The 20,495-nt window shown below is 39.9% G+C and overlaps 1 long non-coding RNA gene and 1 pseudogene across 6 annotated transcripts in view; one reads left to right on the forward strand and one right to left on the reverse strand.

Moving 5' to 3' along the window:
- LOC101903114 (uncharacterized) overlaps window positions 1-20,495 on the reverse strand; it is a 274,464-nt gene that overhangs the window by 39,053 nt on the left and 214,916 nt on the right. For all 6 annotated transcript variants that reach the window (XR_009495960.1, XR_009495965.1, XR_003036281.2 and 3 more), the window contains one exon: window positions 6,621-6,714. This is a non-coding gene — a long non-coding RNA (uncharacterized lncRNA). The remainder of the gene's footprint in view (window positions 1-6,620; window positions 6,715-20,495) is intronic.
- LOC613316 (cytochrome b-c1 complex subunit 2, mitochondrial pseudogene) lies at window positions 18,487-20,088 on the forward strand (annotated as a pseudogene).

The following is a 20,495-nucleotide window of genomic DNA, read 5'->3' on the forward strand; positions in this document are numbered from 1 at the left end:
CCTAAGTGATAAGAGCATTAGGAGCATTTTTTGGTCAAGTGTTTGGTCTTGGACCTCAGTCTCTGATACAGTTTCTAAATCCCTTAGAATTTCATGGGAGATCAGAGTGTCTTTGTTCTAATGAGGCCCCTCTTAGTGGGCTCCTGGATGGCTTCAGGATGGGGCTGGTCACAAGAGCAAGCCATGATTAGGAGCCAGCTCCTGGTGGCTCAGATGGTAAAGAATCTGCCTGTAATGCAGGAGACCTGGGTTCAGTCCCTGGGTCAGGAAGACCCCCTGGAGAATGGAAGTGCAACCCACTCTAGTATTCTTGCCTGGAGAATTCCATGGACAGAGGAGCCTGGTGGGGCTACAATCCATCAGGTCACAAAAAAGTCGGACATGACTGAGTGTCTAACACTTTCACTTTTCAGGTAGGGAGAAGGACTAGACAGTCACGATTTACTGATAATAGGCAATCATGTCCCTACATGATGACGCCTCCATGAAAATCTGTAATGGGTTTGGAGAGCTTCTGGGTTGGTGAACACACCCACAGGCCCAGAGAGTGGTGCATACCCACTCCACTGGGATAGAAGCTCCTGTGCCTGGCAACCTTCCAGACTTTGCCTTATGTACCTCTTCATCTGGCTGTTTATCTCTATCTTTTCCTATATCCTTTACAATAAACCAGTCAACTTAGGTGTTTTCCTGAGTTCCATGAGTCATCCTAGCAAATTATGGAGCCCAGGAAGGGGAATCCTGATTTATAACTTATTGGTCAGAAGCAGAGGTGACAACCTGAACTTGTCATTGGCATCTGAATCACTGAAGTGAGGGACAGTCTTGCAGGACTGAGTCCCCAAACTGTCAGTCTATGCTAACTCTGGTTAGTGCTAGAATTGAAATAAATTGTCAGACACCCACATGGTGTCGGAAAATAACTTGGTGTGACACATCTGGTCACAGGAGTGTTCTGTGTGAGTAGTAGAGGAGAAACACAGGAATATTTTTCCTTTTAAATGAGAGCTTGTCTGAAAAAGGAAATACGGCTATATATGTATTGGTCTAGGATTTGTCACCAAAAAATGGAGATATTCTTACTAAGCCCTTTTGAAAATCAGATGCAATGAATTACCTTCAGAGTCTATGCCTAGACCCTTAGTAGGGTTTGCAGAAAAGTGTAGTAAGTACAATGTTGTAAAAGGGATTAAAAAACACATCATTTCAATAAAGATGTTACAGTTTACCCAATATTCTATAGACAAAACAACAAATAAGAATAACTTGTATAAAACAAACTATGTTTTTCCAGAATGCTTTCACACAATGAAAAATACAGTCAAGAATTATATTCTACCTAAGAATCGAGTCATATTTGGTTATCAAGGAGACTAACCTACCCAAATTTAATAGTATGGGAAAATGTCTAGGCTCAAATATCAGGTTGATTAATAATTAAGGAAAAAATCTAAATTTGAAGGAAAAAACTAGAGTGGTATAATTTTTAAGAAGGCCAGTATAATTGCTTCTTGCATTATGCATTAAGTCTTTTACAGCCAGCTTATATTTGGATTACATTTCTCCAATTATAATTTTCTTCCTAACTGACCAAGGTGTTTATCTGAGTCTCTCTTTCTTAAATTTTGTTATGATTCATTAGTGACTGCATAATATCTAATTAAGATAATCGTTTAAAATCTTAATATAATCTAACTCATAAGAATGAGTTTAACACTACAGGCAACAAATAATGTTACAGGCACTAAGATAAGACAACAAAAAAGATCAAGTTAACACTGTGTTGTGCTATGTGCTTAATCTCTCAATCGTGTCTGACTCTTTGCAACCCTATGGACTATAGCTCACCAGGCTCCTCTATCCATGGGGTTTCTCCAGGCAAGAATACTGGAATGGGTTGTCATGCCCTCCTCCAGGGGATCTTCACAACCCAGGGATCAAACCCAGGTCTCCCATACTGCAGGCAGACTCTTTACCATCTGAGCCACCAGGGACATTTGAGCTATTCAATTATATATCCAAATATTTTAGATAATTCTCCTTAGCTTTGCAGGGCCATGGGCAGAGCCCTGAAAGCAAACTCGTCCCAATTAGACCATAAAATTGACATTCCCTACATAAATTCTAATGATATATATAAATATATCTTGAAGGCTGCATCATTTGTCACAGAGCTTCTGTTTCACAGTTCAAACCTTTTCTCTAAAATTTAAAAGTATTTAATAGATTTTAAAATATCTAGTAAAATTGCATAGATATTAACATAAACAAATACAAAAGCTCTAATGACAAGCAAAATGTATAACCACCAAACTTTAATACCCAAAAAGCCAATAAATCAACTGGCTCTTACTAAGATCTTACCCTGCCTACAATGCTAGGTGGAAAGATATCATAATACATAATAACTACATTCATTCAAAATTTAATAGTGACGGTTGATGATATAATTTTGAATTTAATATTAACATATACCTAAAAATGTAAAGTATCTGGAGTCATATGGTTTAAGAAATTAGCAGAGAAGGAGGAAACAATGAAAGTTCAGGAGGAAAATTGACAAAATGTAGAATTTTTCAGAAAACCTCAGATATGCAGATGATACCACTCTATTGACAGAAAGTAAAGAGGAACTAAAGAGCCTCTTGATGAGGGTGAAAGAGGAGAGGCTTAAATCTCAACATTCAAAAAACTAAGATCACAGCATCTGGTCCCATCACTTCATAGCAAATAGATACGGAAAAAGTGGAAGCAGTGACGGACTTTATTTTCTTGGGCTCCAAAATCACTGCAGATGATGACTGCAGCCATGAAATTAAAAGACACCTGCTCCTTGGAAGGAAAGCTAAGACAAACACAGAAAACATATTAAAAGGCAAAATATCGCTTTGCAGATGAAAGGCCACATAGTCAAAGCTATGGTTTTTCCAATAGTCATATATGGATGTGAGAGTTGAACCATAAAGAAGGCTGGGCACGAAGAATCGATACCTTCAAATTGTGCTCCTGTAGAAGATTCTTCAGTCTCTTGGACTGCAAGGAGATTAAACTAGTCAATCCTAAAGGAAATCAACCCTGAATATTCATTGGAAGGATTAATGCTGAAGTTGAAGCTCCAATACTTTGGCCCACCTGATGTGAAGAGCCAACTCATTGGAAAAGACCCTGATGCTGAGAAAGATTGAAGGCAAAAGGAAAAGGGGATGGTAGACGATGAGATGGTTAGATAGCATCACTGACTCAACGGACGTGAATCTGAGCAAACTCTGGGCGATAGGGAAGAACAGGGAAGCCTGGCATGCTGCAGTCCACAGGGTCTCACAGAGTCGAACACAGCTGAGCGACTGAACAACAATAACAAGGATTCAGACAGCATCTCCAGAAAGATAGATCTTTTTATCTCTGTAGCAGAGTGCCTGTCAAGCAGCATTTGCTCAATAAATGTTTGTGAAACTAAATTCAGTTGCTCATCATATGAAAAGACATTTCACTGAATCAAAGTACACCATGCACAACTGGAAGAATGAAGGAAGAAGAATCATGTGCAAAGAATTCTAACTCAGAGACAGGTGGCAGTTTGGAGAGGCAAGGTTGAAGAGGTCAACTTTTGATCATTTCTTCCTCCTTTAAATGTTCTCGGCTGCCCACACCTAAGTTTTCTAATGTTTCTTTCTTGAGTGTTTAGTCTACGGAGGCAGTCCTGTGCCAGTCCCAACTATGATAAGAAGCACATCAATAATCCTAGCCCTTCTACCTGATGGAACTTAAAGTTAAGTCATCCTCATAGAAAGTCAGAGCGTCACTCAGTGACACTTGTGTCCAGCTCTTTGCGATCCCATAGATTGTAGCCCGCCGGACTCCTCTGTCCATGGGGATTCTCCAGGCAAGAATACTGGAGTGGGTTGCCATTCCCTTAAACAGACCCAAAACCCAGTGACTTTATTAGCAACTAGAATGTACTACTGCTGCTTTGTCTGTACCAGATTCTAGACCTGCCCTCTAGGCGGAACCCAGTATCTGGTCTGCCCTTTACTCCCTTTGGGAGCATCTCTTGCCTCTTCTTACTTGTGATCAGCTACACCACTCTGTCTTCTGTAGACTAGAACCTGATGTGTTCACAAACTACTAGTGTGAACCAGTGAGTCCTCCTGCCTTACCCCATGCTCCCTTTGTGCATGACTGGCTACTCTACCTGCAGAGCAGCCCCTTAATAAAGGCTCGGTCTCCCACCTTCTGCTGTGCCTGCTGTGTGAATCTGGATTCATGCCTCAACACTCTTCAATCCCGGACTTCTGTGATGTGTGACTACAAGCAAATGTTTTTGTTTTGTCCCTAGGCAGTGAGGCTTGGCAGGAATGCTAAATTGGAATTAGGTTTCAGAGAGTCTTGAATGCCACATGAAAGGAACTGGGAAACGTCTGATAATCAAGGGAGAGTCTTTGAAAAATTTGGAGTGCAGACATGGCACAGAGAACTAGGTTTTTAGCATGATGAATCTGGAAATTAATTATAGGTTAAAAAAAATACCACCTGCAATTGGTACACACAGGCTGGTTGAGCAAGATGAATTCACTTTTCTTCCCGTGACATATGCCATTGTGATGATGGCCATCTTTTTCTGGACTTAATTAAAAGTTCTAAAATACCTAAAAGTAGCTTGACAAACTGCTAAATTGTTATGGAGAAATTTCAATTAAAATACTATTGTTTTGGTTAAAATCAAGAAAAAGCTATATATGGAGAAAATAATCACTAATGAAAATGTGATTGCTTTCGAAGTATCTGGGAATAAAACTCATCTGCATATTTTCTGAAACAGAATATTTTTCGAAGGATAGGTCAGTTAGGGATCATCACAAGGAAGCCTAACATGTTAAGTAATGTAATTCTGTAGCAAGGCTTCAGAATAGATGTATTGTATTCTACCTTCCAGAGAAGGCAATGGCACCCCACTCCAGTACTCTTGCCTGGAAAATCCCATGGATGGAGGAGCCTGGTAGGCTGCAGTCCACGGGGTCGCTAGGAGTCGGACACGACTGAGCGATTTCACTTTCACTTTTCACTTTCATGCATTGGAGAAGGAAATGGCAACCCACTCCAGTGTTCTTGCCTGGAGAATCCCAGGGACGGGGGAGCCTGGTGGGCTGCCGTCTCTGGGGTCGCACAGAGTCGGACACGACTGAAGCGACTTAGCAGCAGCAGCAGCATTCTACCTTCACTGTCATGGCTTCCCTGGTGGCTCAAACGGTAACGCGTCTGCCCGCAACGCGGGAGACCTGGGTTCTATCCCTGGGTTGGAAAGATCCCCTGCAGAAGGAAATGGCAACCCACTCCAGCACCCTTGCCTGGAAAATCCCATGGATGGAGAACCCTGGTGGGCTACAGTCCATAGGGTCCCAAAGAGTCAGACAGGACTGAGCAACTTCGCTTTCACTTTAACTGTCATAAGGTACTCTAAACTTAAAAGTTGGTTGAGAGGACTTCATACCTACTCACATACATGAGTTGGATTTCATGTACGTGCTTTTTATCACAATAATATAAAAATCAAATTGTCTCATACTTTGGGATGAAGTGTGTTAATGTTTTCTTCTGTGAAGAAGAAAAATATAACCTGTATGAGAGAATATTTTTTCTAATCAAATTATGTGACACTGTTTTCTTCTGAAATGGCTTTACTTTGATTTTCAAACTAATAAATATTTTCAGTATATACAACAGTATTTTTAACATTATGATAAAAAATCTAAAACATTAAATTATCAATTTTCTGTTTAAATAAATCGTATGCCATATATTTTTAGACTATTTTAACTGAATATCTGTCCTGTTAAAACAAGACAATTTTAAACACAGGCATAGAAACTTTCAATACTTCAGAAAGCAATGAGTTAGAGGCAGAAAAACCTAATATGTCTGACTCCTAAACAGCAGACTTTGCCAACTGGTTTGTTATTTCAATTCTCCAATTAAAATTGATTCATGTTAGCTATGTTGTTAATTATTAGTAGAAGTGAAAAATGCCTTCATCTTTTCCCTAGATTTATTTAGTCTAGGATTTGAGTACATAAATCCTTTTTTCAGTCTCACCCAACTAAGTTACAACAGACTCCACATAATTATATACCTGAGAAAATTCAGTGTAATTTATGTGAAGGTTAGAGCTAGGGAATTCATGCTAAATAAAAAGGATTTTTCCCAAAACCCCATGTCCTTATTATTTTGGAGTGTTAAAAGTCTAAAGGCAGGACTATTTGATTGATCCTCTTTTCCTAAATAGAAGACCATGGAACCACCTGTGTCACTTTGCTATACACCTAAAACTAATACAACACTGGTAAATCAGCTATACTTCAACAAAATGTTATTTGTTTTGGGGGAAAAAAATTACTTCCATGGGAGATGAGATCTGATCTTTGAGTTTATCACTCCCTATCTTGAGAAATAGATTACATTGTTTTTTTTTAACCTCACTGAAATCTCTATTGATATGCTTTTCTTTGGCTTTGTATGGAATGCCTAGGATATGGTAGATTCTAAATAGTTACTGATTAATTAACAAAACAGAACTAACATTTTTGTGTGACTTCAGGTATTCATTTTGTCAAATAAAGACGTACCTTGGATTTTGTAGTGAGATAGATTAGGATTCCATTCCAGGCTCAACAGCTTACTAGTCATGTGTTCTTGGGCTAATTACTTTCATTCCCTTTCCTGTCAAATGAAGATAATATATTGAGGTTACTGAAGATTGCATTAGATAAAATAAGCATTGAACATGGTGCCCAGTAGATGTGTAAATGAATGAATCCCCCTCAAAACTCTAAGAGGGTAGTGTAGAGAAGGCAGAAAACTAAGGTTCAAAAAGTTGAACAAGTTGCACAGAAAATAAGTAGCAGAGTTGGGACCCACACCCAGCTGTGAGTGCCTGCAATCTGAAGGATGTTTCCACTGTTGTTGCAAGAAATGTTAGTGGCATTCTCCATTCCAATATTTCCTTAAAGGATGTATGTTAGTGAACTCCAATTCATTTGTCATATTCTGCCTCACTGGAAATCTCTTTAGGTTGGAGTTAGTATCATTTATTAACATTTCACACACTGCCCAACACATTTATAATTGGATGGTATGATAAATGATCCTGTACAAGCCAGCATACTAACATCTTTGACCTTCCTCTGACATTTTTTATGCAGAATTCCTTTTAAGTGCCTCGCATACTGTTTGATGTGCCCTCTTTTAAAGCAGATACGAATTGATCTCGACATCTTCATTGTCTAAGCTACCACCTGACTATAAATTAGCACTTCTAGAATCTATTATTTCATTATTTTATTCACATCACTCTTAAAATAGGTACCACATTTGTATCTAATTGTTTGTTTGTTTCTTTTTATTACCCACCTTTTTAGCTTGATTGTGAACTCTCAAAGATTGGAACAACTTTCTCATCTTTTTATATGTAGCAGCTAGCATGGTGGGCTGCCATCTTCAGTCAGACACGACTGAAAGTGACTTAGCAGCAGCAGCAGCAGCAGCAGCATGGTATTTGGCACATAGCTGATGCTCATTAAGTACCTAAATCAACACTACTATCACAGTTTATAATAGTTATGCTTTTATTATTCTTTATTAAGAACCCCAGAGAGTGATAATTATCTATACTTTTATGATCCTGTCAGTTTTATAATCTCTCACCTAGAATTTTGTTTTCCCCATCTCATTATAGAAATATTCAGAATTCTCAAGCAGCTATTACAGAAATTGTTTGGAGTTTAAGCCACATTTCCTTTACCAGGCAAAGGAATATACACAAATTCCCTATATATGTGTAAAGTGTCAATGTTCATAAAACATAATGCTTAATCAAGAAAGCCTCTTTTGGAACTCTTAGTCTTGATGTGATGAGGTAAGGGTGGGTTGGGGCAAGCAGGGTATATGTAGTCAAGAAGAGAGGCACTGATTTCTAGTTATATGATAAGTAATTTCTGGAGATGTAGGTTTGTGACATTGTACAGGAGACAGGGATCAAGACCATTCCCATAGAAAAGAAATGCAAAAAAGCAAAATGGCTATCTGCAGAGACCTTACAAATAGCTGTGAAAAGAAGAGAAGCGAAAAGCAAAGGAGAAAAGGAAAGATATAAACATCTGAATGCAGAGTTCCAAAGAATAGCAAGAAGAGATAAGAAAGCCTTCCTCAGCGATCAATGCAAAGAAACAGAGGAAAACAACAGAATGGGAAAGACTAGGGATCTCTTCAAGAAAATCAGAAATACCAAAGGAACATTTCATGCAAAGATGAGCTTGATAAAGGACAGAAATGGTATGGACCTAACAGAAGCAGAAGATATTAAGAAGAGATGGCAAGAATACACAGAACTGTACAAAAAAGATCTTCATGACCCAGATAATCATGATGATGTGATCACTGACCTAGAGCCAGACATCCTGGAATGTGAAGTCAAGTGGGCCTTAGAAAGCATCACTACGAACAAAGCTAGTGGAGGGGATGGAATTCCAGTTGAGCTATTCCAAATCCTGAAAGATGATGCTGTGAAAGTGTTGCACTCAATATGCCAGCAAATTTGAAAAACTCAGCAGTGGCCACAGGACTGGAAAAGGTCAGTTTTCATTCCAATCCCAAAGAAAGGCAATGCCAAAGAATGCTCAAACTACCGCACAATTGCACTCATCTCACACGCTAGTAAAGTAATGCTCAAAATTCTCCAAGCCAGGCTTCAACAATACGTGAACCGTGAACTTCCTGATGTTCAAGCTGGTTTTAGAAAAGGAAGAGGAACCAGAGATCAAATTGCCAACATACGCTGGATCATAGAAAAAGCAAGAGAGTTCCAGAAAAACATCTATTTCTGCTTTATTGACTATGCCAAAGCCTTTGACTGTGTGGATCACAAGAAACTGTGGAAAATTCTGAAAGTGATGGGAATATCAGACCACCTGATCTGCCTCTTGAGAAATTTGTATGCAGGTCAGGAAGCAACAGTTAGAACTGGACATGGAACAACAGACTAGTTCCAAATATGAAAAGGAGTACGTCAAGGCTGTATATTGTCACCCTGTTTATTTAACTTATATGCAGAGTACATCATGAGAAATGCTGGACTGGAAGAAACACAAACTGGAATCAAGATTGCTGGGAGAAACATCAATAACCTCAGATAACCAGATGACACCACCCTTGTGGCAGAAAGTGAAGAGGAACTCAAAAGCCTCTTGATGAAAGTGAAAGTGGAGAGTAAAAAAGTTGGCTTAAAGCTCAACATTCAGAAAATGAAGATCATGGCATCCGGTCCCACCACTTCTTGGGAAATAGATAGGGAAACAGTGGAAACAGTGTCAGACTTTATTTTTCTGGGCTCCAAAATCACTGCAAGTGGTGACTGCAGCCATGAAATTAAAAGACGCTTACTCCTTGGAAGGAAAGTTATGACCAACCTAGATAGCATATTCAAAAGCAGAGACATTACTTTGCCAACCAAGGTCCGTCTAGTCAAGGCTTTGGTTTTTCCTGTGGTCATGTATGGATGTGAGAGTTGGACTGTGAAGAAGACTGAGTACCGAAGAATTGATGCTTTTGAAGTGTGGTGTTGGAGAAGACTCTTGAGAGTCCCTTGGACTGCAAAGAGATCCAACCAGTCCATTCTGAAGGAGATCAGCCCTGGGATTTCTTTGGAAGGAATGATGCTAAAGCTGAAACTCCAGTACTTTGGCCACTCATGGGAAGAGTTGACTCATTGGAAAAGATTCTGATGCTGGGAGGGATTGGGGGTAGGAGGAGAAGGGGACAACAGAGGATGAGATGGCTGGATGGCATCAGTGACTCGATGGATGTGAGTCTGAGTGAACTCCAGGAGTTGGTGATGGACAGGGAGGCCTGGTGTGCTGCGATTCATGGGGTCGCAAAGAGTCGGACACGACTGAGCGACTGATCTGATCCTAACATACAGCATGGTGACTCTAATTAACAATACTGCATTGCAAATTTGAAAGTTGCTGAGATTCAATCTTCAAAGTTCTCATCACAAGAAAAAAATTGTAACTATGTGAAGTGAAGGATGTTAAGCTGAACATATTGTGGTAACTAATTCACAATATATACATACATAAATATCACTATATTGCACACCTTAAACTAATCCAATTTTATAGTATGTCAATTCTATCTCAATTAAAAATGGTAAAAGAAGAATGAAGATGAAGAGGAGAGAGACAAAGGACTCCCAGCAGTTTTGGGGAACTATGGTGATGGGTTGTGGATGGAACACGTGTCAGCTTTTCTTATCTTTTCTGATGTTCCTTGGGCAATTCTGACCCCATAGTAAAGTCTATATCTTTTGATCCTTCCCCTAACTATACAAAGAATAATTTCCTTAATTGAAAGAAGATGTGTTACTTTACATAGTTTTTAAAGGATAAAAGAAGAAATTTTAAGAGTAAATAAAAACATTTTATCAAAAAAAAAAAAAAAAAGGTAGAGACTAGAAATAAGTAATTTATATAAGGGACCTTCTATAATAAAATTTAGCATTATTATACTTAAGAAATATTACCCAGGAAAATTGTTCCTCTGAGTCCTGTAAAGGAAAATAAACTAAATTAGCTATAAACTATAAAGGCTAAAAATATATAAAGCTAAATATTCTAATTAAGTAAAACAGAATAAAGTTAATGATACATATTTCTTCTGGTAATTGAGAATTAATAATAAAAGATAGGAGATTTCCTATTGTGTTGTTTAGTCACTAAGTCATGTCCAACTCTTTTGTGAACCCATGGACTGTAGCCCACCAGGCTCCTCTGTCCATGGGATTTCTCAAGCAAGAATACTGGAGTGGGTTGCCATTTCCTTCTTCAGGGGATCTTCCTGACCCAGCAACTGAACCCATGTCTCTTATGTCTCCTGCACGGGCAGGTGGATTCTTTACCACCACTTAGGAAGCCCTGAGATTTCCTTTATGAATGTCAAAAATATCCAGCTGTTGTAGGACTTGAATTACCTAAATGTCTCCCCCAAACCCCTCAAACTATACAGATTAAAAACTACTTTGATTCTTCTTGATTGCAGCCTCCAAAAAAAGTAGGGAACCCTCTGTCTTGGTCACCAGCATGCCCGGCACTGGTTCTCATGTGACTGCACTGAACCAGAGACAACACTGCATTCCCCACTATATGTATTTCAATCCTTTAGTAGATATTCAGTTTAGTTAGATTACTTTGATAAAACACGATATTAATGAAAACGATGGGTATGAGGTGAGGTTTTGTTGCTTGTTTTTGACAATCTCTTGAGTGTCAGTGCTTTATACACCAGGTTCTGAGCCCTTTACAGGATTTTCTGCCCCATCCTCCCCAGCCCAGGGGAGTGCTCAGTCTAATTTTCTCTGTCCCCTCCATCCTTTCAGTCTCCCCCATCCTTGCCTCTGGAAGATAGAAGGTCATCATGTATAAGGATGCATCAAAACTATGCTGACAGAGAGATCAGTATCAGTAAAAGAACAGTTGGTTCTTGTTACAGATGTCCCACTGTGATGAAGTGTAAAGATCCGGGGTAATTTAGAAATAAACGAGCTTTGGCTACAGGGGGACAGAATTTAGGTAGAGAGAGGCAAAGAAAGGGGAAACAAAGGTGAGAGAGAGATAGGAGGGCTTCCAGTACCCACCACAGGAAGTGACACTGGCTCTAAGAAATGACCCTGAGGGGACATGTACAAATTGTTTGTACTGTTCTGGACTCTACATATATTTCTAAGTAGCTGCGCTAGAGATCAGGTCTCTCTGGGGGATGAATTGAGGCAATAACTTTTTCCAGCTATTGCCAATATATATATATAGTCTGAACGATTTCACCCACGTAACTCTACGGGTCAGGTCGTTACTTGCACAAAACAGCTAATAAAAGGGAACAAGTCAAGATTTGCACTTCGTGTCTGTATGAATTCCAAGTTTGCAATATTTTCTCTCTATATCTTGCTGAACGTTTTATTTAGGAGGTGGAGAAAGGCAGGAGCAGAGAAAAGAAAGGCCAAAAGGAAGAGATAAAACAAGTAAGAACTAATTTGAGCTTTTTCCAAAAGAGCAGATCTCGGTAGAGTTCAAAGTTACAGTTGTTTGAGAAGAGAGAAGAAAAATTGATCAGTGGGAAGTCAAAGAGCAGAGTGAAAACCCTGTTGTCTAAGAGGAGGGGGATAGCACAAAATTAAAAATACCTTAGTGGCAACTTTTTTTTTGAATTTTCCATAAAGTTGGAGTGTCCCTTAGTGTCCCTTTCAATTCTATTGGCTAAATCCATAGTGAAAGTGAGTGAAAGTGAAGTCACTCAGTCGTGTCTGACTCTTTCCCACCCCATGGACTGTAGCCTACCAGGCCCCTCCGTCTATGGGATTTTCCAGGCAAGAGTACTGGAGTGGGTTGCCATTGCCTTCTCCAGGAGATCTTCCCAACCCAGGGATTGAACCCAGGTCTCCTGCATTGTAGGCAGATGCTTTACCATCTGAGCCACCAGGGAAACCTATAGAGTTTATACCATGTAACTACACTAATTCTGCCCAGCCCACTCCAGCTCCTCTCAGATCACTTTCTCCTCTCTGCCTAAGGGAAGGTTTTCAGAGAGATAGTTAACTTCCTCCTCCCAACAGTACTGGTGATTTTATACAGATGTGATTGATTGAGATTATACCCTTCAGGGTAGTAAAGAACTCAGCAATTAAGATGGTTTATGCTAACATAACGGAGAAGGCGATGGCACCCCACTCCAGTACTCTTGCCTGGAAAATCCCACGGACGGAGGAGCCTGGTGGGCTGCAGTCCATGGGGTCGCTAAGAGTCGGACACGACTGAGCGACTTCACTTTCACTTTTCACTTTCATGCATTGGAGAAGGAAATGGCAACCCACTCCAGTGTTCTTGCCTGGAGAATCCCAGGGACGGGGGAGCCTGGTGGGCTGCTGTCTATGGGGTCGCACAGAGTAGGACACGACTGAAGCGACTTGGCAGCAGTAGCAGCAGCATGCTAATATAAATACTATTTCATGCAAGGCATTGCTCCCAAAAGCAACTATTACTATAAACTTTTGGAGTGTCTGTTCCAAAAACCAAGTTTCATCAGTCCTCTTTCAATTGTGTTTATTACTATCTTCCAATGAAAGAGTCTTTACACAGTCTTGCCCAGTCAATAAACAATAAAGAAAAGCCTAATGATCATTGATGAACATGACAAGGAGATGTGTACCTAATCCAAAAAGAAGCAAAAAGCTACTTTCCCTGAAAGAGGATCTTGGAGGTTTTCTTGCCCTTCTAGAAAAAAAAAAAACAAAACACTTTTTAATTTAGAAGAGAAGGGATTCAGTATTAGTTAACATTCTTTCAGACACCCCATCTTTCACTGGAACAAAGTCTAGACCATCTGGTATAAGTTATTCATTATATTATTTTTATTCAATAAATAAAAAATATTTATTAAATATCTGCAGAATGACATCCTATTGAGAGACTGGGCAAACAAAATAACTAAGCTAAAGAAATCTAGTAATAAGCAGTAGCCAAGAGCTCAAATTCATTATTAAAATAAAGCTATAGTCAACTCTATAATATATAATGGTTCATGCACAGCAAGTTATAAAAGTGAAAGTGAAAGTCACTCAGTAGTATTCAACTCTTTGCAACCCCATGGACTGTATAGTCCATGGAATTCTCTAGGCCAGAATACTGGAGTGGGTAGCCATTCCCTTCTTCAGGGGATCTTCCCAACCTAGGGATCAAACCCAGGTCTCCCACACTGCAGGCAGATTCTTTACCAGCTGAGCCACAAGGGAAGCCCAAGAATACTAGAATGGGTAGCCTATCCCTTCTTGAGCGGATCTTCCCTACCCAGGAATCAAACCAGGGTCTTCTGCATTGCAGGTGATTCTTTACCAACAGCAAGTTATAAGATGGGCTCATTTTCTCATGGATGGTGGTCAATTAATCAGCCATTGATTGCATATTCTCACCAATTACCAATGCCTTATTACTAATTGACCAGTCCCTGCCAGTTAGAGAAATAGATAGATACATAGATACATAGATAGACAGTTATAGGTGACACCATTTTGCTTTGTATTGATCTAATGAACCCACTTAACATGAGCAAAAATGCTTTGAATGAATCCATATGTGTAAGATGAGTACATTCGTAGAAAAAAAGAAAGAAAAAAGAAGAAAAATACATGTATCAGACTTGCATTCTTCAAAGGTAAAGACAGTAAAGACAAAACATGATTTTTGATCACCTGAAGGAATGAATTCAATCTTTTCCATCGTATCTCTTCATAATTACTGGAATCTACTTGGGTACATTTTGCACAGCATCTAATATATCTGTGTTGTTGCTTAAATATAAAACTAACAATAATGGCTTTTGTAATAAGAATCATAACCTTGAATAATTAAGGAAATCATCAGAGTTTTGGTTAGATAACATCATCATAAACCAAACAGATATTTCTTCCTTTAAATCACCAAGTGCCAATGGATCTTACAAAATAAAGTATTATCCTTTTGCTTCTAGTGGACAATATTAAGTACTTCCACAGGAATGGTCTAAATAAAATCTAGCCTTGGGGCCCATTAGTTCACTATTGGGAGCTGATATTGTGTGAGTATATGAGATCCTAGGGAGGTTGTGCAGAACAAGAAAAGGCAAGTGTCAGGCAAATTGAATCCAAATGATATTTGAGTACATGGAACAATTCTCAACTGATCTAACAGCTCAGGTGACATAAGCACAATTGTTTCTACTTCATTCATTCCTTTGGGATGAGTAACTCACTAAAATTTAAATTCCGCAAAACATCTTCCACCATAAAATGAACTGTGGCCATTTTGACCTCTTACAGTAGGATTTAAAGCAATGAGTTAAAAAAGAGAACTATCTATAAAGGAAGTTTCTACAATGCACCTCAGGCACACTGGATTAAAGCAAAATACAACCATTCTCCACTCTTTTTTTCTCTTTACATACAAACTCAGTTATTCTGCTATAAATTCTCTCCTTTTCCTGAGCCAGATGCTTTCTGCTTTTCATCCACTATTTATCAATCCTCAAACAACTAATTCCAATGACTAAAAGAGACACATGGGAGGGGAGGATGGGGAGGCTAATCCAGGAAAGAAAGGTTTAACGTTGTGTTACTTTCACAAAGAAATACTAAGCCTTCCTTACACATAAGGCAAGGGTCTCTTCTATCTGTTGTATTTGGGGAGAAACAAAGAGTGACTCTAAAATTTCTGGATTTTTTTTCTCTCCTTTCCCCCTCTTTTTTTCTAAGAAGACCCATCTGCCCACTTTCAGGTTTGCATATTGACAAAGGAAAAAGCACAATCCTAAACCCCCATGAAAACAAAGTTCTACTCTTGTCGTTTCCTGTATCACATAATTTTTCTTTAACTTACAGTTCCATAATGAAGATCTGCCTTCATGAAGTCTGTCCTGTGGAACTGTAACAATGTATAAGAATATGGGAGTGACTAGGAAAGAGGGCACTGCTATCTATGGGACAGAGGGTGCACGCCTGGACTAGCTGGTCTCCACGAGCCCTAGAGCACAACATAACACTGTACCAAGCACTGGGCACAGAGCTTCTGATTCTAACTAGAATAAGAAAAGTCTTCATGTAAGAAGTCTCTTAGCCCAGCTACCTTGACTGATTCACAAACCGCTTATGATCCTTTTGGATTTATTCTCTAGGATCCAATAAGAGATGGTTCACAAGGTAAGACGTTTTGGAGCATGCTAATAGCTCCAAAAACAAACCAGGTAACAAATCTGGTCCCATGAAGAGCCAGTTTGAAGATCTCAGCCATTACAGTAGACAACAAATGATGGAATTTCCCCTCAGAAACTATTGAAGTTGCTGTTAAAACTCAGGAACCCCAAGATTACATTCCACAACATCACAACACTCTTCCTTCCACCAGTATAAGCATCACAGTGTTTATTATTACTTACCGCAAGGGTAAAAAAAAATTCATTTCTTATATGTTTCTACTTTATTCAAATAGGCTGATCCCTCCTTATTGAAAGTGACTCAAGAGAAGCTGTTAAAACCCTCCATGTATACTATAATGGGCTTCCCAGGAGATGGAGTGGTAAAGAACCTGCCTGCCAGTGCAGGAGACACAAGAGACACGGGTTTGATATTGGGCTGGGAAGATTCCCATGGAGGAGGGCACAGCAACCTACTCCAATATTTTTGCCTGGAGGATACCATGGACAGAGGAGACTGGCAGGCTACAGTCCATAGAGTCGCAGAGTCAGACACAACTGAAGCAACTTAGCACACACACGTGTACTACAATAAATATCTTCCAAGACATCGTATGGTTCCCAAATCTAAGTTTAAATAGCTTTTACAATGAATAATTTCCCCTTTGAAGATAGTAAATTATAACTGAACAATGTAAGTAACTCAAATCCTTAACAATTCTAAAAAATGAAAATTACTCTTATATATAAAAATTCTAAAATAAATTCTGCCACCACATAATTTCTACTCTACTTTATATCATATCATTTCTGTAATAACATTAACCACAAACTTATGTATATCTTCAGTATCTAAAAAAATCAACAGAGCTCTAATGATGAATGTGTGTGGTTTGCACTTATCACCAAATAATTCATTTAGGGACAGTGAGTTAGCTGCATAGTTTAAAGAGGGCTCACTCTCAAGTAGAAATACTCTGTAAGATGCATTACAAAAGACGATGGGTTTTTTGTTTAGCTGTCATTTCCTATGATTTTTTATAACAATGAGTTAACATATTAACAGTTACTATGGCATTGGGTCCCATCCCTTCAGGCAAATAGATGGGGAAAAAATGGAAACAGTGACAGATTTTATTTTCTTGGACTCCAAAACCACTGTGGATGGTGACTGCAGCCATAAAATTAAAAACACTTGCTCCTTGGAAGAAAAGCTATGACAAACCTAGACAGCATATTAAAAAAACAGACATCACTTTGCTGACAAAGGTCCATATAGTCAAAGCTATGGTTTTTCCAGTAGTCATGTATGGATGTGAGAGTTGGACCATAAGGAAGGCTGAACACCAAAAAATTAATGCTTTTGAATTATAGTGCTGTAGAAGACTCTTGAGAGTACCTTGGACAGCAAGGAGATCAAACCAGTCAATCCTAAGGGAAATCAACCCTGAATATTCATTGGAAGGACTGATGCTGAAGCTGAAACTCCAATACTTTGGCCACCTGATGCAAAGAACTGACTCATTAGAAAAGATCCTGATGCTGGGCAATATTGAGGGCAAGAGAAGGGTGTGACAGAGGATAAGATGGTTGGATGGCATCATTGACTCAATGGACGTGAGTTTGAACAAACTCCAGGAGATGGTGAAAGACAGGGAAGCCTGGCGTGCTGCAGTCCATGGGACCACAAAGAGTCGGACACAACTGAGAGACTGAACAACAACTCTGTGGCATGCACCTCAGTGAATTTCAAATGTTCACTCATAAGTATAAGAATATTTGTGAGCGCTTGATAAAAGTGAAGATTTCTAGGCCCTCCCCCTGGGAATCTGACTAGGTAGAAATGCCAGAAAGCTGCCAAAAGACTCAAGATCATTCTTTGCAGCACAGTTATAGAAACCTTGACAACTATGACTTAAGAGTGGCGTGAAGGGGTTTTGTAAGCAGAAGGGTGCTTCCAATCTGAGGCAGAGGCCAAATAAAAGATTGATAGTAACTGTATTAAGAGAGTTAATTGTTTAAATCTTGGCTCCTTTGAAGACAGCCAAGTCTCTCTTGGCTTGGGAAGAGATTCAGTTTTCTGAAGAAGCCCTGGGGAAATCACAGGCTTCTCCGTTGAACTTGGCCTGAATCCCCTTTAGTCCAAGGAGCTGAGCTGAGCAGGGAGACAGGCAGCCCAAAAGCATAGACAGTTTTCATTGTGTGGGTCACTGACCACAGCTGCTGCAGCACTTTCAGAGACAGGAAAAGCAAGTGGGGAAGCAATTCCATAGGCAGCATGGTTGGTCAGCTCACCTTGCGTTATTGACTAGGGCCTCCAGGTTAAAAAGGGTGGCGGGCCTGGCACCTTTTGCAGAAGGAGGGCAACAGCAATCTGGCCACAACCCAAGGTGAGTGATGCCCATGGCCAATGTGGAGCAAGCAAAAACCAACTGCCTGTAGTTGAGTCAAAACTAATCAAAACTAAATATCAGATCACAAATGGGAACCAACTTTGTGGTCTGTGTGTGAGGACAGACTTATTTGTTCCCAGAATTCCTCTTGCTCAGTCCCTGGGGGAACAGGGAGGAGGTGGACAATCTCTCTATTTAAATCATATTATTTATGGCATTCTGTGCCTCGTTAATAACACTGTGCAGTGAGCTCTCCACTGTCATCACTAATGCTACTCAGGCTTATAGACATGTTTGTTAAGGGCATTTAAAAAATAAAACTGCCGCCACCATCTTGCTTTCCTCTAAGGCGGCAGTGACCGAGGCTCAGAACAATCTTGAGCAATGAAACTGTTAACCAGAGCCGGGTCCCTCTCGAGATTTTATTCCCTCAAAGTTGCTCCTAAAGTTAAAGCCACAGCAGCCCCTGCAGGAGTGCCTCCACATCCTCAGGACCTTGAGTTTACCAGGTTACCAAATGGTTTGGTGATTGCTTCTCTCGAAAACTATGCTCCTGCGTCAAGAATTGGTTTGTTCATTAAAGCAGGCAGCAGATATGAGAACTCCAACAATTTAGGAACTTCTCATTTGCTTCGTCTTGCATCCAGTTTGACTACAAAAGGAGCTTCATCTTTCAAGATAACCCGTGGAATTGAAGCAGTTGGTGGTAAATTAAGCATGATGTCAACAAGGGAAAACATGGCCTATACTGTGGAATGCCTGCGGGATGATGTTGATATTCTAATGGAGTTCCTGCTCAATGTCACCACAGCACCAGAATTTCGACGCTGGGAGGTAGCTGCCCTTCAGCCTCAGCTAAGGATTGACAAAGCTGTGGCTCTTCAGAATCCACAGGCTTACGTCATTGAAAATTTGCATGCTGCCGCTTACAGAAATGCCTTGGCTAATTCCTTATATTGTCCTGATTACAGGATTGGAAAAGTGACACCAGTTGAGTTACATGACTATGTACAGAATCATTTTACAAGTGCAAGAATGGCTTTGATTGGACTTGGTGTGAGTCATCCTGTCCTAAAGCAAGTTGCTGAACAGTTTCTGAACATAAGGGGTGGCCTTGGTTTATCTGGTGCAAAAGCCAAGTACCATGGAGGTGAAATTCGGGAACAGAATGGAGACAGTCTCGTCCATGCCGCTCTTGTAGCAGAGAGTGCAGCCATAGGAAGTGCAGAAGCAAACGTGTTCAGTGTTCTCCAGCACGTCCTCGGTGCTGGACCACACGTTAAGAGGGGCAGCAATGCCACCAGCTCTCTGTACCAGGCTGTAGCCAAGGGAGTTCACCAACCATTTGATGTTTCTGCTTTTAATGCCAGTTACTCAGACTCTGGACTCTTTGGGTTCTACACTATCTCACAAGCTGCATCTGCTGGAGACGTTATAAAGGCTGCTTATAACCAAGTAAAAACAATTGCTCAAGGAAACCTTTCTAATCCAGATGTCCAAGCTGCCAAGAACAAGCTGAAAGCTGGGTACCTGATGTCAGTGGAGTCTTCTGAGGGTTTCCTGGATGAAGTTGGGTCCCAGGCTCTAGCTGCTGGTTCATACACACCGCCATCCACAGTCCTTCAGCAGATTGATGCAGTAGCTGATGCTGATGTCATAAATGCTGCAAAGAAGTTTGTTTCTGGCCGGAAGTCAATGGCAGCAAGTGGAAATTTGGGGCATACACCTTTCATTGATGAGTTGTAATACTGAATCCCATATTGCAGGAAAGAACTGAACGTTTTGTGAACCCAGAGCAGCAAATACATGAAAGTGAAAAGTCTCTAATGTAACATTTATCTTTTCTTCCAGTGAGAGGAAATATAAAGCATAAATATAGGTAATTGTTCCCAACTGACCTAAAGTCAATAAAGCATTCTATTTAAAAAAATAGATAAAATAAAATAAAACTAGTAACTGCAGACTTAAAAAAGTATTCACAACTCAAAAGTTGAGAGTTATTATTTTATTCAGTGGGAATTTTTAGGACTCAGTGGGAATTTTTAGGACTTAAGACATAGAGGCAGCATCTCAAGTAACCCTGAGGGAACTGCTGCAAGGAGGAGTCAGGCTACAAAGAATTTTTGCAACAAAGGGCAAGTAGTCTGACATCAAAATACTATTGTTAATTAAAGAAAAGCAGATATCCCCCGTTAAGGAAGTTAGCTCTTTTCTATATATGGGAAGATACAAGAGTCTGGGCTCAGGGAAATCATTTCTTTGATATGCACCTAAGCTGTCTGGGGCCAGTATCCTAAGTTTTCACATCCTGAGTTTCCTCTGGGCTCACCATAGGGA

This window comes from Bos taurus, chromosome 9, assembly GCF_002263795.3.
Source record: "Bos taurus isolate L1 Dominette 01449 registration number 42190680 breed Hereford chromosome 9, ARS-UCD2.0, whole genome shotgun sequence".
NCBI lineage: Eukaryota > Metazoa > Chordata > Mammalia > Artiodactyla > Bovidae > Bos > Bos taurus.